This window comes from Camellia sinensis, chromosome 7 (genome assembly GCF_055761805.1).
Source record: "Camellia sinensis isolate YWXY chromosome 7, ASM5576180v1, whole genome shotgun sequence".
Lineage (NCBI taxonomy): Eukaryota > Viridiplantae > Streptophyta > Magnoliopsida > Ericales > Theaceae > Camellia > Camellia sinensis.
The window spans coordinates 23,386,176-23,400,969 of record NC_138967.1 but is presented as its reverse complement, the minus strand read 5'-3'; positions in this window follow the sequence as shown (position 1 = coordinate 23,400,969).

The following is a 14,794-nucleotide window of genomic DNA, read 5'->3' as shown; positions in this document are numbered from 1 at the left end:
TTCGAATGAAGGATCCAGGACATAAAGAACATCGGCATGTTCAAGGGCAGGCACTCTGCTTTGACACAACCCATGAAGAAAGATCAAAACGGGCCCACCGTGAGGCCGAAAGTAGCGCACCAAAAAGATTAAAGTCCAGAGATAGCCGAGCTCCAGGTAGGAGTAAGGAAGACTTGAGGGATTACCTCAAAAGGAGGCAGCAGAATGTTGAAGCCGAGGTGACATCCCCAGTTAAGCCGAGAACATTGTTCTCGGTAGAACTAGACAAATTTGAAGCACCAAAGAGATTCAGCATGCCAAGGTTCCAAATTTATGATGGTAAATCAGATCCCAACTTTCATGTTGGACTATACCTGAACTCAATGGCATTATACAGTGGGAACGAGTCGTTGCTCTGCAAAGTATTTCCCTCATCCTTTAGGGAAATTGCATCTGATTGGTTCCATAAACTACCAAAGGGAAGCGTAAAGGCATGGGAAGGCCTGGCCGAGATGTTTGTGGCCAGGTTTGTAACGAACAAACTACAGCCCTTAAGGGTCGATGCCCTGATGGCTTTAAGAATCACCAAGGAAGAAGGCCTTAGGGCCTACGCGAAGAGATACTACGAGGTGTTCAATCGAATACCCGAATGCAATCAAGAAGTGGCGGTCGTGTCTTTCAAGAACGGCCTAAAAGACGACTGCCCACTACGGAAGTCTCTGGCAAAAACATTGCCAAAAAGCACAGAAGAACTCATGGCGAGAATCGAGAAGTACGCCAGAGCCGAGGAAGATACGTCGGGAAACAAAGAGATAAAGCAGGAAAAAGGAAACGGCTCGTCGAAGCGAGGCCGAGGTAATAACGGACCGACCAAACAAGAGACAAAATTAAAGGGTAAACAGGCAGTGACAACGGTGTTCCGAATCCCTATCCATAAAGTCTTGGATCAAATACGAAACCAACCCTATTTCCGAACTCCAGCCAGAATACCAGGAGAATTTATGGAAAGAAACGTTGGTAGGCGCTGTGCTTACCATAATGAAAAAGGACACCCAACTCAGGGTTGCAGAGCCTTAAAAGCACACTTAGAAGACCTAGTAAGGCAAGGCCATCTGAGGGACCTTGTTGATGAGGCCAGGACAAGAGAAGAACAGACAAGATTGCCTCAAGCACCAGCAGCACCACCTCCCCCAGCACAGCAACCACAGGTAGGAGGACCACGGGTGGTTAATGTGATCCACTCAAAGGTGAACGAAAGCGACATTCGGGGAGAAACCCAAAGAGTAAAACACCTGCAGCACGTGAACCAGGTAGGATACAAAAGACCTCGGCCTGAAGAATGCCAAGGACCGATGATAACCTTCACCGAAGCCGACCTGGAGTTGGTCCAACATCCGCATAATGATGCCTTTGTAGTATCCCTCCAGGTTGGGGAATGCCAAGTGAAACGCATCCTAATAGATCAAGGCAGCTCTTGTGACATCATGTACGTCAGATGTTATAAGGAGCTGGGCCTTCACCCTGACGACCTGGAACAATCCAGCAATCCTATGGTTGGCTTCAATGGAACGCCGACATGGCCACTGGGCGCAGCAAGCATGGAAGTACAAGCTGGTACTAAAAAGATCAAAACAGAATTTATGGTGATTGACACACCCTCGCCATATAACATCATCTTAGGGAGACCATGGTTACATGCAATGGGGGCAGTTCCCTCAACACTACATCAGCTACTACGGTTTCCAATAGAGCATGGGATTGAAGAAGTCAGAGGAGATCAACTGCAGGCAAAAACTTGCTCCATGGCAGCAATGAGGACTACTTGTAGCATTCAAAAGCCAAAAGAGGCAGAGATTGAAGATGAGGACATGGAGGTCCTAGAAGATGTCGGCAAGGAGCCGACCGAAAAAAGTGAAGAGACACTAAAAAAAATCCTTGTCCAGGAGGGCGACGAAGAACGCTTCTTTCTTCTCAGCTCAGGCTTAGCCGAAGAAGAGGAAAGAGAACTGGAAGATTTTTTAAGAGCCAACATTGAGGTGTTCGCCTGGACACCTTACGAGATGCCTGGAATTGACCCCGAGGTCACTTGCCACAGACTGAATGTCGACAGGTCGGCAAAACCTGTGATTCAACGAGCCAGAAGACCGACGTTGATGCACGTCGAAGCAGTAGAAGAAGAAGTAGATAGACTTCTGGAGGCCAGGGCCATTCGAGAAGCTCACTACCCAACTTGGCTATCCAACACAGTAGTGGTGAAGAAGAAGAACGGCAAATAGAGGGTTTACCAGCCTCAACAAAGCCTGCCCCAAAGACAGCTTTCCTCTACCCAAGATTGACCAGCTAGTAGATGTAACTTCAGGGCATGAAAGGATGAGTTTTTTGGATGCATACAGAGGGTACCACCAGATTGCCATGTACCCTCCAGACGAGGAGAAAATCGCGTTCATCACCCCTAAAGGACTATACTGCTACAAGGTAATGCCTTTTGGGTTAAAAAACGCAGGAGCAACTTACCAAAGGTTAGTAACAAAAATGTTCAAGCACCTAATTGGTAGAACGGTAGAAGTCTACATCGATGACATGGTCGTGAAGACCAAGGAATCTAAGGGTCATCTTGCCGACTTAAAAGAGGTCTTTGATATACTCAAAACATATAGGCTCCGACTCAACACGTCAAAGTGCGCGTTTGGAGTTGGATCAGGTAAGTTTTTAGGGTATCTGCTAACGAGAAAGGGCATTGAGGCCAGCCCAGACCAAATCAAGGCCATCCTAGAGTTGCAGAGCCCGACGTCGGTAAAACAGGTTCAGATGCTTACCAGAAGGGCCGCAGCCCTAAACAGATTCATCAGTAGAAGCTCAGATAAATGCAGACCCTTCTTCAACTTGGTGAAAAAAGCTACAGACTTTCTATGGACAGAAGAATGCGAAGCCGCTTTAACCGACCTAAAAAAGTACTTGACCACAACTCCGGTTCTTTCCAATCCAGAACCAGGGGAAGAATTGTTTTTGTATTTGGAAGTTTCAGAACACGCAGTCAGTGCAGTACTAATCCGAGAAGAAAAAAGGGAACAAAAGGCTGTTTATTATGTAAGTAAAACCTTGGTCGATGCAGAAACAAGGTATCTACCACTGGAGAAATTAATGCTAGCCTTAGTAATGGCTTCAAAGAAGCTGAACCATTACTTTCAGGCACATAAAATTGTGGTCTTAACAGAGCATCCATTGAAGTCCTTATTACAGCAAGGAGACTTAACAGGAAGGATAGCAAGATGGGCCGTAACCCTAGGTCAGTATGATCTGGAGTTCAGGCCGAAAACAGCGATTAAAGGCCAAGTTTTGGCCGACTTCGTTACAGAATTCACCCCCGAAACCACTGAACATCGGGCTCCGTTGAGCCAGGATGAGCATTGTCCCAGCAAGCAAGGAGAATCTCAGCCAAAGACCAAACTGTAGACGTCCCCGAATGCCCCGGGAGGGACGAGCTCCCATTCTGTTCGATATTGGGGTCACTACAGCTCAGGACTCTCAAATTGTCACGGTTCGTAATCTGAACCAAAGAGTCCAAATCCGACAAATCGTGTTGAGAAAACAGATTTTGAAAGAAGTGCCAAACATGGACTGTTTTGCCAGATACAGAGTCGCCACCTAAATATTTTATTTTGGGGAAATTTAGGAAACCCTGACTCGTTGCCTAAGGCCACGTGTCCGTCATCACCAAAGTTGCCTCGGCTCGGGAACTTGGGTACGATTGGGGAAGGTCACTTCGTGAGCACCCCCGCTCGCCCGATCAAAGATCGGCCTCTACTAACCATGATATCTATTTTTGAAAACATTATGTGTTCTTATTCCGGTTATTAGCCTAGATTACTATGTGATGTGCACAGCATACAAGTATAGACTGGATCGCCTGAATTGGAACAAAATATTTCATGTTTGTTTATTTGAAAATGGTTTGATGGTGCTACCCGCAAGTAGGCTAAGACGTGGATTTGCCACCCTCGGGTGGGCTTAGAAAAACATGATTTTGCCACTATCTAGTGGGCTTAAAACACACATTTGTTGAATTGTTCCAACTCAAATAACCCAACCTTCACCCACAGGCATTCAGGCAGTTATATCACATAAGCATATAGTCTCATGGTAAGCATGCTATTCATGGCAGTCACTCACACGCATGCAAGGATGCTAAAGCATAAAACTTACCGAGTACTCCAAGCCAAAACAAAAGCTAATTAGAAATCCATGCATGATCCTAATTATACAGAAATGCCTAATGCAACACATGCAAGATACAACTACAGCAGGCTCGGCTATTCTAAACATGGCATATGAAATGCTACAGCTAACATGTATTCAATTTGGAATTGAAAATACGATGCAGTTAGTATGATGCCCCGAGCCCGATGCATGCAAAACAGATGAATGATGCAAACATGCTGTCATACTGTATGTTAATTGAAACATGCCCTAATCTAACCATCATAAGCGGATAAATAAAAGGGAGAAAGACGTGGGGTTGGAAGACATACAACACACACACGCACACTTATTACAGTTGTGCCCTCGCGCAGAGGGTCTGAATAAATAATATACTGTCCCGAATAAATATTACAGTCCAAATAATTACAAAATCCTAATTAATTAACAAATTAAACTAGGATAAGCTGTAAACTAGCATGCAAGCTAGGGACTGCCTCGACGCTGCTTCGGATGATGAATGATGCATGTTCGGGTTGCCTTGCGCGGAAATCCCTTGCAATGCCCCAATTAACCTCTATTTGCGATTGTTCTTGAGATGGGTGCCAAGCTCCGGAAGGCTGCTGACTATTGATTTGCTGCAACAGAGAGCAAGAAAGGGGCATGGCAAAGTATTTTCACATATGTATGCATGACTACCCTTCGGGGAGTGTAGTCCTCGATCCTCATGCCACCAATCACGCATCTCGATGCATGATGGCCGAGGAGTCGATTTGCACGACTCAATATGAAATGAATGCACATATAAACACAACAAAACCTAAACTCCATCATGGATAATCCGGAGTGTCGGTGACTGGGAATTGAGACACGTTCCGTCACTCGAAGTACGAAATGCCCCTCGTTTCCCGTGCTCGGGCTACCTCCTATCCCCAACACGATGCAATATGCATGACATGCATGAATGCAACTAAGATACAACCTAACATGCACAATGCTATGAAATGGCATACACGATGCACGAGGTAACATGGCATACACAATGCGCTAACATACAATCTAGCATACACAATGCTATGAAATGGAATGGCATACACAATGCACAATGGACTTACACCAACACGAGTGGACCTCAGCCACACTCGCCTAAGAGGCCAAAAGATGAAAAATGAGACAACATGAGATGCGTGCACACATGCACGCAAACCGAGGACCAATCCTAAGGCACGAAATGCCACTCTAACAAGACATGGCAAGGCATGGAATATGATATGCAAATATGCAAATTTCAGCGCTAAACTATGACTCGAAACAGCCCCGAATCATGACAATATAGCACCCGATGCATGAAATGGTCCCGAAATGCAAGATTAAGCACATGAAATGGCTTGTAGCTACATCAAGCATGTATTATTTGCTTATGAAATATGAAGACAGATTCAAGGCAGTCCTAAAACAAGCATGTTTACAGTTTTAAGTAAGGCAAAACAGTAAACACAAATAGGGCAAAACTAGCATGCAAAAATGGCCCTAAATGTGAGATAAAGAAGCAAGTTATGGCTGCAGGCCTCAAACAGATGAGGGCCCTTCAACAATGTTTAATAGGGGCCCAAAATATGATATTTTACAGTTTACAACAAACCCCAAAAACCAACACAGGTATGGCTAAGCTCTCATGCAAGAAATGGGCCAAAATGAGGGACAAAGAAGCAGGTGGTGGTTGCTGGCCTCAAACAGATGAGAACCCTTCAACAATGTTGAAGAGGGGTCCAAAATAATGCACTTTACAGTTGATGGCCGGACCCAAAACAGTATGCATGTAAGCCTAAAATACTACACAAAATAAGGCCAAAAAGAGAAATATAACACAAAGTGTATAAAGGATGCCTCATACAGTGAAAGACCCTTAATGAAACATGAATATGGGATCAAAATAAGGCCATTTGTAGTTCAGACCAGAACCCAAAAACAGAAGCAAAAGAGGCTAACAAATCATGCAAAAATATGGCCAAAAGAGAGATATAAAGGCAAGTAATAAATGAAGGCCTCAAAAAGCAATGAGCCCTTCAACAATGTTGAAGAAGGGCTCCAAATAAGCCACTTTTCAGTTCATGACAGAGCTCAAAACAGTTTATACATAGGCCAAAAATACTACACAAGAAGATGGCATACAAGGGAGATAATGAAGCAAATGCAACAAGGAGACCTCAAACAGGTAAATACCCTTAAAAAAACATGAAAAATGACTCAAAATAAGCCTAGTTCCAGTTAGGGTCGGAGCCCAAAACAGCAAGCAAATATGACTTAGAAAGGATACAAAAATAAGTTAAAAAGAGAGGAAATGGTGCTTACCTTTGAAGACCAAACTTTAGGCAACTCTTGGCTTGAGTTTGGTGGATCTTTAGCTCTGGAAAACAACCTCCAGCTGCTGGAATGGAGGATGGAAGGGTGGGGCTAGGTGGTGGTGTAGAGAAGGGTGTAGGGTTTGAAGGATTGGAGCTTGGAAGAGAGGGAGAGGAAGGTGTATGTATGCAAAGCTCTTAGGTAATTTTTTCAACCCTTAAAACCAGAGCTGGAGGCTGGTTATATAGGCAAAAAGAGGGGGAAAATAGGGGGGGAAAATGGAGGGAAAACAATCATGTTTCCCCCCAAAAATGCACCCCCCCGGATACACAATCTGGGGGGAAAACAGATGCATATCTGCACTGTAGCTGATGCAAGGAGCATGGCCGGCTGCTTATCTAGGTTGCAGGTGGCCGGCCGGCTACTTCCCATGGCCGGCCGGCCAAGGGTCAAAAGGGTCAAGTGTGATTAGTGGCCGGCCACCACAAAAAGAGAGCCTCTGATGTGTGCACAACACAACCATGTGGTTAAACACTAGAAATAGTGAACCAGGAGAGAGAACAACCCACTTTTCAAAGGGGTTCAAAAGGTTCAACAACAATTACTGGCCGGCCACCAAATATTGGTGGCCTCCCAGATGTGTACATCACAAATATGAGGTTTGGGGTTCAAGAAAAAGGCCCAAGGATGGTCAACATTGGCTCTGAAGTGAGGAAAATCGGGCGACGGAGGGCGATGAAGGGATAAAGCTGGCTGACAGAACAATTACTGGCCTCCCACCCTTCTATGGCCTTCTTACCAATTAAACAGAGGTCCCTGCCAAAAATGAACCAAAACCAATGCAGAACGAAGGTTCGGGGGCCGAAACGCGCAGCCCGAGGCCCCAAAAACTGACTGTTAGGCACCGGGAGTGATGTTCGACCACGAAGTCGGTTTCCCGGGGCACAGTGTCCCTCAAAAGGGAGCAAATAAGAAGTATGCCAAAAACCGGAGCAAACGGAGATGGTTAAGCGGTCCCGAACCGAGGTACACAGCCAACGATTCCGAAAAACCGGAAACCGGACTCCAAACGGGCAAAATGGCATACGACCACGAAACGTAGCCTACGGCTACTGAGAGATGGTCTACGAGACCTCTCCCTCCCTTTGGGAATAGAAAACAGAGAAAACAGAGCCTGGTTCGCAAACCGAGGCAAGGCACAAAAGAGTCCGGAAGTCCGGAGGCAAGGCTCGCGGCCAAGACTCTGAAACCTCTGAACGAGCATGATATGCAACATCACCAAGCGCTCAATCGGTGACGTCTGAGTCTTAAGGTCGGTCAAAAATGAGGTGTCTACACCAAAGAGCAAAGGAAGGAAAAACTCCGACCCTGCAGTATCTACATCGGCGACTCATTCAGACTGTTTGTCGATGGGAGTTCAAACCGACAAGGCGCAGGGGCAGGAGTACTGCTGATATCTCCAGATGGAGAAATAATAGAACAATCCATCCGTTTGGGGTTCAAGGCCTCAAACAATGAAGCGGAATACGAAGCATTAATTGCAGGGTTAAAACTGGCAGCAGCAGGAGAAGCAGACGAGGTAATAGTTTTTTGTGATTCACAACTTATTGTTAACCAGTCCATAGGTGAATTTGCAGCCAGGGACGAAAGGATGTCGGCATATGCAAAAGAGGTCATCAGATTGGCAGCCTTATTTCAAAACTGCCGACTACTGCAAGTCAGCCGAGATGACAACACCCACGCCGACGCGTTGGCTTACCTAGCAAGTTCAATACAGACTGGAAAAACAAGAACAATTATGATCGACTATATGTCGGGCCCGAGCATAGAACCAGAGAGCACAAAGCAGCAAGCAAAGTGTGTGGATATGGGGCCAAGCTGGATGGATGCAATTGTTGCATTCCTGAAAGAAGGAAAGTTGCCAAAAGATCATAAAGAGGCACACAAAGTCAGATTGAAATCGGCAAGATTCAGTCTGACAGAAGCTGGACACCTCTACAGAAGGTCCTTCACTGGACCACTTTTAAGGTGCGTACACCCTTTACAGGTTGAAGATTTCCTGTATGAAATTCATGAAGGAATTTGTGGAAGCCATACTGGGGGCAGATCATTAGCCCACAGGGCCATTACCCAGGGGTATTGGTGGCCCTACATGCAGAAGGATGCTGAAGCCTACGTAAAGAAGTGTGAACAATGCCAAAAGTTTGCACCCTTGATACATCAGCCAGCTGCTGACCTAAACCCAGTATCCAGCCCTTGGCCGTTTGCCCAATGGGGCATGGATCTGATTGGGAAACTTCCCCAGGCAACTGGGCAGAGAAAATACTTGCTGGTGGCAACAGATTACTTTACAAAATGGATAGAGGCAGAACCTCTCACCAAAATCCGAGATATGGACGTCAAGAACTTTATATGGAGAAACATCATCGCCAGATTTGGGATTCCAAGAGCAATAGTTGCCGACAACGGAACACAGTTTGACAGCAAACTCATCAAGAACTTTTGTGCGAAATTCAAGATCAAAAATTACTTTTCAACACCAAGTTTTTCCGAAAGTAATGGGCAAGCAGAAGCATCCAACAAAGTAATTTTGGATGGAATAAAGAAGAGGCTGCAGGCAGCAAAAGGAATGTGGGTAGACAAATTGCCCAACGTGCTTTGGGCATATCGGACTACGCCGAGAAGATCAACAGGGGAATCCCCCTTTGCCATGGCTTATGGCACAGAAGCAGTCATCCCATTAGAGATCGGCATCCCAGGGATCAAGACCCAAGGAGTAGAGAATGGCCCGAGATCTGGATCTTCTGGAAGAACGAAGAGAAAAAGCTGCAATTCAGCTGGCAGTGTACCAGCAACAGCTTGCCAGAGCTTACAACAAGAAGGTTAATCCAAGAGAATTTCAAGTCGGAGACCTAGTCTTGAGAAAAGTCGTCGGCAACAAGAAGGATCCCAGAGAGGGCAAACTTGGCCCAAACTGGGAAGGACCCTGCCGAATTACTTCAGTATTAGGCAATGGAGCTTATTGGCTTGAAGATAACGAGGGCAAAGCACTGCCAAGACCTTGGAATACTTGTAATTTGAAATTTTTCTATCATTAGATGCGCATTATTTTTTGGCCGATGTCATCAATAAAAAAAAAAATTCAGAATTCTTTCAACACATATGACTGATAAAATTACATATTCTTTGGAGACATGAATAATGAGAACCCAAGTAGAACTCAGGTTCACATTGGGGGCAAGGAGAACAAGAATGCGTTTACCACTTGTTGAAATTTGTAGCAATTTACAAGTTGGTTAAGCCGAGATAATGCTTAACCGAAGTTAAGCCAAGAGTATTCCTTAATTCACTTGTTGAAATTTGTAGCAATTTACAAGTTGAAATTAAGTTGATTCCTTATCTTCACTTGTTGAAATTTGTAGCAATTTACAAGTTGAAGTTAAGCCGAGATTATTCCTTAATACACTTGTTGAAATTTGTAGCAATTTACAAGTTGAAATTAAGCTGATTCCTTATCTTCACTTGTTGAAATTTGTAGCAATTTACAAGTTGAAGTTAAGCCGAGATTATTCCTTAATACACTTGTTGAAATTTGTAGCAATTTACAAGTTGAAATTAAGCTGATTCCTTATCTTCACTTGTTGAAATTTGTAGCAATTTACAAGTTGAAGTTAAGCCGAGATTATTCCTTAATTCACTTGTTGAAATTTGTAGCAATTTACAAGTTGGAATTAAGCTGATTCCTTATCTTCACTTGTTGAAATTTGTAACAATTTACAAGTTGAAGTTAAGCCGAGATTATTCCTTAATACACTTGTTGAAATTTGTAGCAATTTACAAGTTGGAATTAAGCTGATTCCTTATCTTCACTTGTTGAAATTTGTAGCAATTTACAAGTTGAAGTTAAGCCGAGATTATTCCTTAATTCACTTGTTGAAATTTGTAGCAATTTACAAGTTGGAATTAAGATGATTCCTTATCTTCACTTGTTGAAATTTGTAGCAATTTACAAGTTGAAGTTAAACCGAGATTATTCCTTAATTCACTTGTTGAAATTTGTAGCAATTTACAAGTTGGAATTAAGCTGATTCCTTATCTTCATTTGTTGAAATTTGTAGCAATTTACAAGTTGAAGTTAAGCCGAAATTATTCCTTAATACACTTGTTGAAATTTGTAGCAATTTATAAGTTGGAATTAAGCTGATTCCTTATCTTCACTTGTTGAAATTTGTAGCAATTTACAAATTGAAGTTAAGCCGAGATTATTTCTTAATTCACTTGTTAAAATTTGTAGCAATTTAAAAGTTGGAATTAAGCTGATTCCTTATCTTCACTTGTTGAAATTTGTAGCAATTTACAAGTTGAAGTTAAGCCGAGATTACTACTTCTCTTCGCTTGTTAAAATTTGTAGTAATTTACAAACTGAAGTGAAGCCGAGGTTATCGCTTAAAGCCCTTATAGCAATATATAGGTTGTCTAAACCAAAGGAAGATGCTTAACGCTTGTTGAAATTTGTAGCAATTTACAAGCTGATGTTAAGCCAACATGTGATCATCCGTTGAAATTTGCAGCAATTTCCAGGTTGAAGTAAAAGCTAAGTATATTGTTTAAACACTTGTTGAAATTTGTAGCAATTTACAAGTAGATCATTATTTAACACTTGTTATAACTTGAGAACAGTTTACAGTATATGTTAACACTTGTTGAAATTTGTAACAATTTACAAGTAGGTTAGACCGAGATCACTGTTTACATACTTGTTGAAATTTGAGAAGAAGCTTGCAAAGTTAACATTGAGTAGTACATGTTTCATACTTGTTAGAATCTGACAAGTTTGCAGGACAGTATCTTGCCGAAGTAAAGCTTGTAGTTATTATACCCGAGGTATGTTACCCCGAGAAGATTGCACAAAGGTGGCCAGATATGAAAGGCGTGTAACACATGCTAAGTATAGAATCACACAGAAGTAATCCAGAGAAAATAAAAATTGAAGCATTCAGAGGAAAACAGTTGCAGTTGTATACACACATCGGCCATAAGAGGGAGCTTACATTGTCCAAAAATTGAAACAAAGTACAAAGTACAAAAAAAAAAAAAAAGAAAAGAAAAGAAAAGAAAGAAAGACATCAAAGTTGTGATTCCTCAGCCCCAGGAGCAGTTTGGGTCTGGACCTCGGAAGTTTCTTGCGAAACCACTTCGACAACCTTCTCTGCCGCCAGCTCGGCGTCAATGTCTCCTATTGTTTTATCAAGGCTTCTTTTAGCAAGAAGAAGGTCGGATGATAGCTGCCCTGGAACAGCCTCCTTGGACACCTCATCAACCTCACCATCCTCTTCATCTTGAGTTAAGTTGATGACCTGCTCAGTGGAAGGAAAGGACTTGGCTTCAGCAGCATCCTTGGATTTCCTCACTAGGCCCTCATTATCATTGTCGTTTTCATCCTCAGCCTCAGACTCTGATTCATCTTCAGCTTGGCTTGGAGGTGGAGGTGGAGGAAATGGGAGAGGAATAGCATCAGCATTTCGGAAAGGCGAGTCAACAGGGAGATCAAGTTTTTTTATCAGGGATATCCAACCAAGGGAAAATCCCCTGTTGCATGCCTGCCTGACTTGAAGCTTGTAATCCTCAGTGACGTCGGCCACGCCCTGAGCATATGCCTTCTCATCAACGTCTTTGATTTCGGCTTCCTTTATGGCCAAGGCTTCCTGAAGTTCCTTCTCGGCCTGGGCCGCTCTCGCATCGGCCTCTTTCTTTTGGGATTCAGCAACTGTCTTGATGGCCTCAACAGATTCAGCCTTTTCCTCGGCTAAGGTTTGGGCCTTGGTGGCAGCCTCGGCCTGATCCTCCTATTTTTTCATCTTTAATTCAAGAGATTTATTCTCCTTTTTTAGGGCAGAAACCTTCCTCCTCAGGTCGACCAGCTTCTCTCGAGTCTGGAAAGATTGCATCGAAAATGAGTGGGCATGCTGGATGGCCTGAAAGAAAACAGAAGTATTAGAAAATATTTTTAAGTACAAAACAGAATGGAAGAGAAAGTACCAAGCAGGAACACTTACTTGAACATAGTGCTGGAGCATTAGGGCATAGTTCTCATATTCACTATACCCGACATTCCACTCTAAATCACCAGGAATGAGCAGCGCCGTAGTAAGGGCAACGCCGACATTTATGTCATCGGCGCTTTCATTGGTCATTATGGGCCTATCTTCCAGAGTAATCTGGGGAGCCCAAGGAACATCAGATTTTTTGGAGCCCGAGGTCGTCGTAGATTCTGATGGCTGGGATTCTGTACGCCTCTTCCCAGCGGAAGGTTGAGATTTGCTGCTTTCAGCCAGCTTGGAGATGGGTAGAGCATCCTTAGCCTCAACCTCAGTAGCCTTGGTCTTAGGCTGGGCCTTCTTGGTTCTTCTTGGCTTCGGTGGGGGCATAGGTTGTGTCGGAACAGCATCGACGTCAGTTGGAAGATCGGCTAGGAGATCTTGGGCGACAGGCTTTGGGCGAACCATTTCGGCAGTTTTTACGAGTCTTCACCGACGTTTTCTTTCTGGTATTGGGATTAGGTATGGGGCAGAAGTTGATGGTTGACCGGCTGGATCAGAGGTTGACCCTTGGTCAGCCCGAGATGTTGATGCTGTTTGAAGAGTAGTAGCAGAGGGAGGAGATAGACTCTTCTTCTTTCTTTTGGGACTTCGGGCAGTGTGGATTTGTATGTCGGGATAAAATTCAGTAACAGAGGGGCCTTGCGCTTGTGGATTGGAAGATCTAGAAGCTTCTTTAAATCTTTGCCTGGGAAGTATGATTGGCGAAAGTTTTTTGGTGGTTGATGAAGATCTGCAGGACAAACAAACAGACATTAGAAATAGACAAAGTTTTGAAGACTTGAAAAAAAAACAACTAGGTATTGACGCTGGGCTCTTACCCTTGCCCTCTTTAACTGTTCGAGGAAGAGGGTAGAGGTGAACATCTTCGTTTGGGCCAAATTCCCAACTATCCGAAGCAATAACAAAGTCATCCCCGGCTCCCTTGTTGGAGTCTGGGAGGTCGGCTACAATTTTGAACTCGGTGGACCTCGGCTTGAGGTAGTAGACGTAACCTTTTTCCTTCAGGTTAAGTGGACACATGGTATAACAATATTGTATATCGGCAAGGGTGATTCTAACGTTTTCTTGTCTAGCTAAGGCGATGATACCGAAAATCACTCAATAAGAGTTTATGGTAAGTTGCATAGGGTTCAACCTATAGTAGTGGAGAACTTCGCGAAAGAGGGGATTAAGTGGAAGCCGAAGTCCGCATTCAGTAAAGGCTACAATTGGAAAGGGCATCGTATGATCTGTGGGCATGATGGAATCGTCATCCCCAGCTAGCCTGAGGTGAACATCGGCAGGGATTAAGAACTCTTGCCTAAAGTATTCGAGTTTGGTTGGGGTGTTTACCTTATGTCTCCACATACCCATAACGACGGCCTAAGTTCAGAAGGCTAGGTTTCAGAAAGAAGGCGCTCTTAAAGGGTTATTGGAACCACGGCAAAGCCCTAGGTAAGGACTGATAAGGTTTGTTTCAGTTTTTCCTAAAAAAATTAAAGGTTCTATAGACAAATCCCAAACCTAAAATTATGAAGGCAAAAGATTGAAAAGCAAGAATTAAAGATAGAGATCTGGAAAGAAAAAACAGAAAACAAGAAACACAGAATGACGTTTCAGAATCAACGAATAGAGGTATGGTTCTCAAAAGGGAAAGAAATACATAAGTAAACAAGTCAAGAACAGTGGCAAGAAAAGTGTTGAAATAGTGCAAGTGTTCAAGATATGAGCAAAATCATGGAACAAACACATCCAGATGAACAATCCAAGGTTTGAACAAAACAAAAATGGCAGCAAGTAGAAGCGCATAGAGGAAATTGGGAATAAAAGAAACAGAATCTTACCAGAACAAATGGAGCCGGAATGAAAGTCGCCGAGATAGGGCAACGATTGCAGACACGGCGGAGCGGCGGAAGCTTCAAAGGGAGAATGAAGACGATTGCAGAGCTTGGAGCTAGAGCAATGGCAAGCTTGAGAAAGTTTAGAGAGAGAGAGAGCCAGAAATTCGAATGCAAAAGTAAAGAGACGAAAAGAAAGGGGGAAAAGTTTTGTAAAAAACTTGAAACGGCGGCAAAAGCAGGGCATTTATTACGCCTGGAGCAACGCACACGTCAGACGGCGCAGATGGGTGAAATACAGCTTTCAGGCGCGTCTCAGACACGGGCCAATGAAGATAAAGCACGTGAGGGGAACGG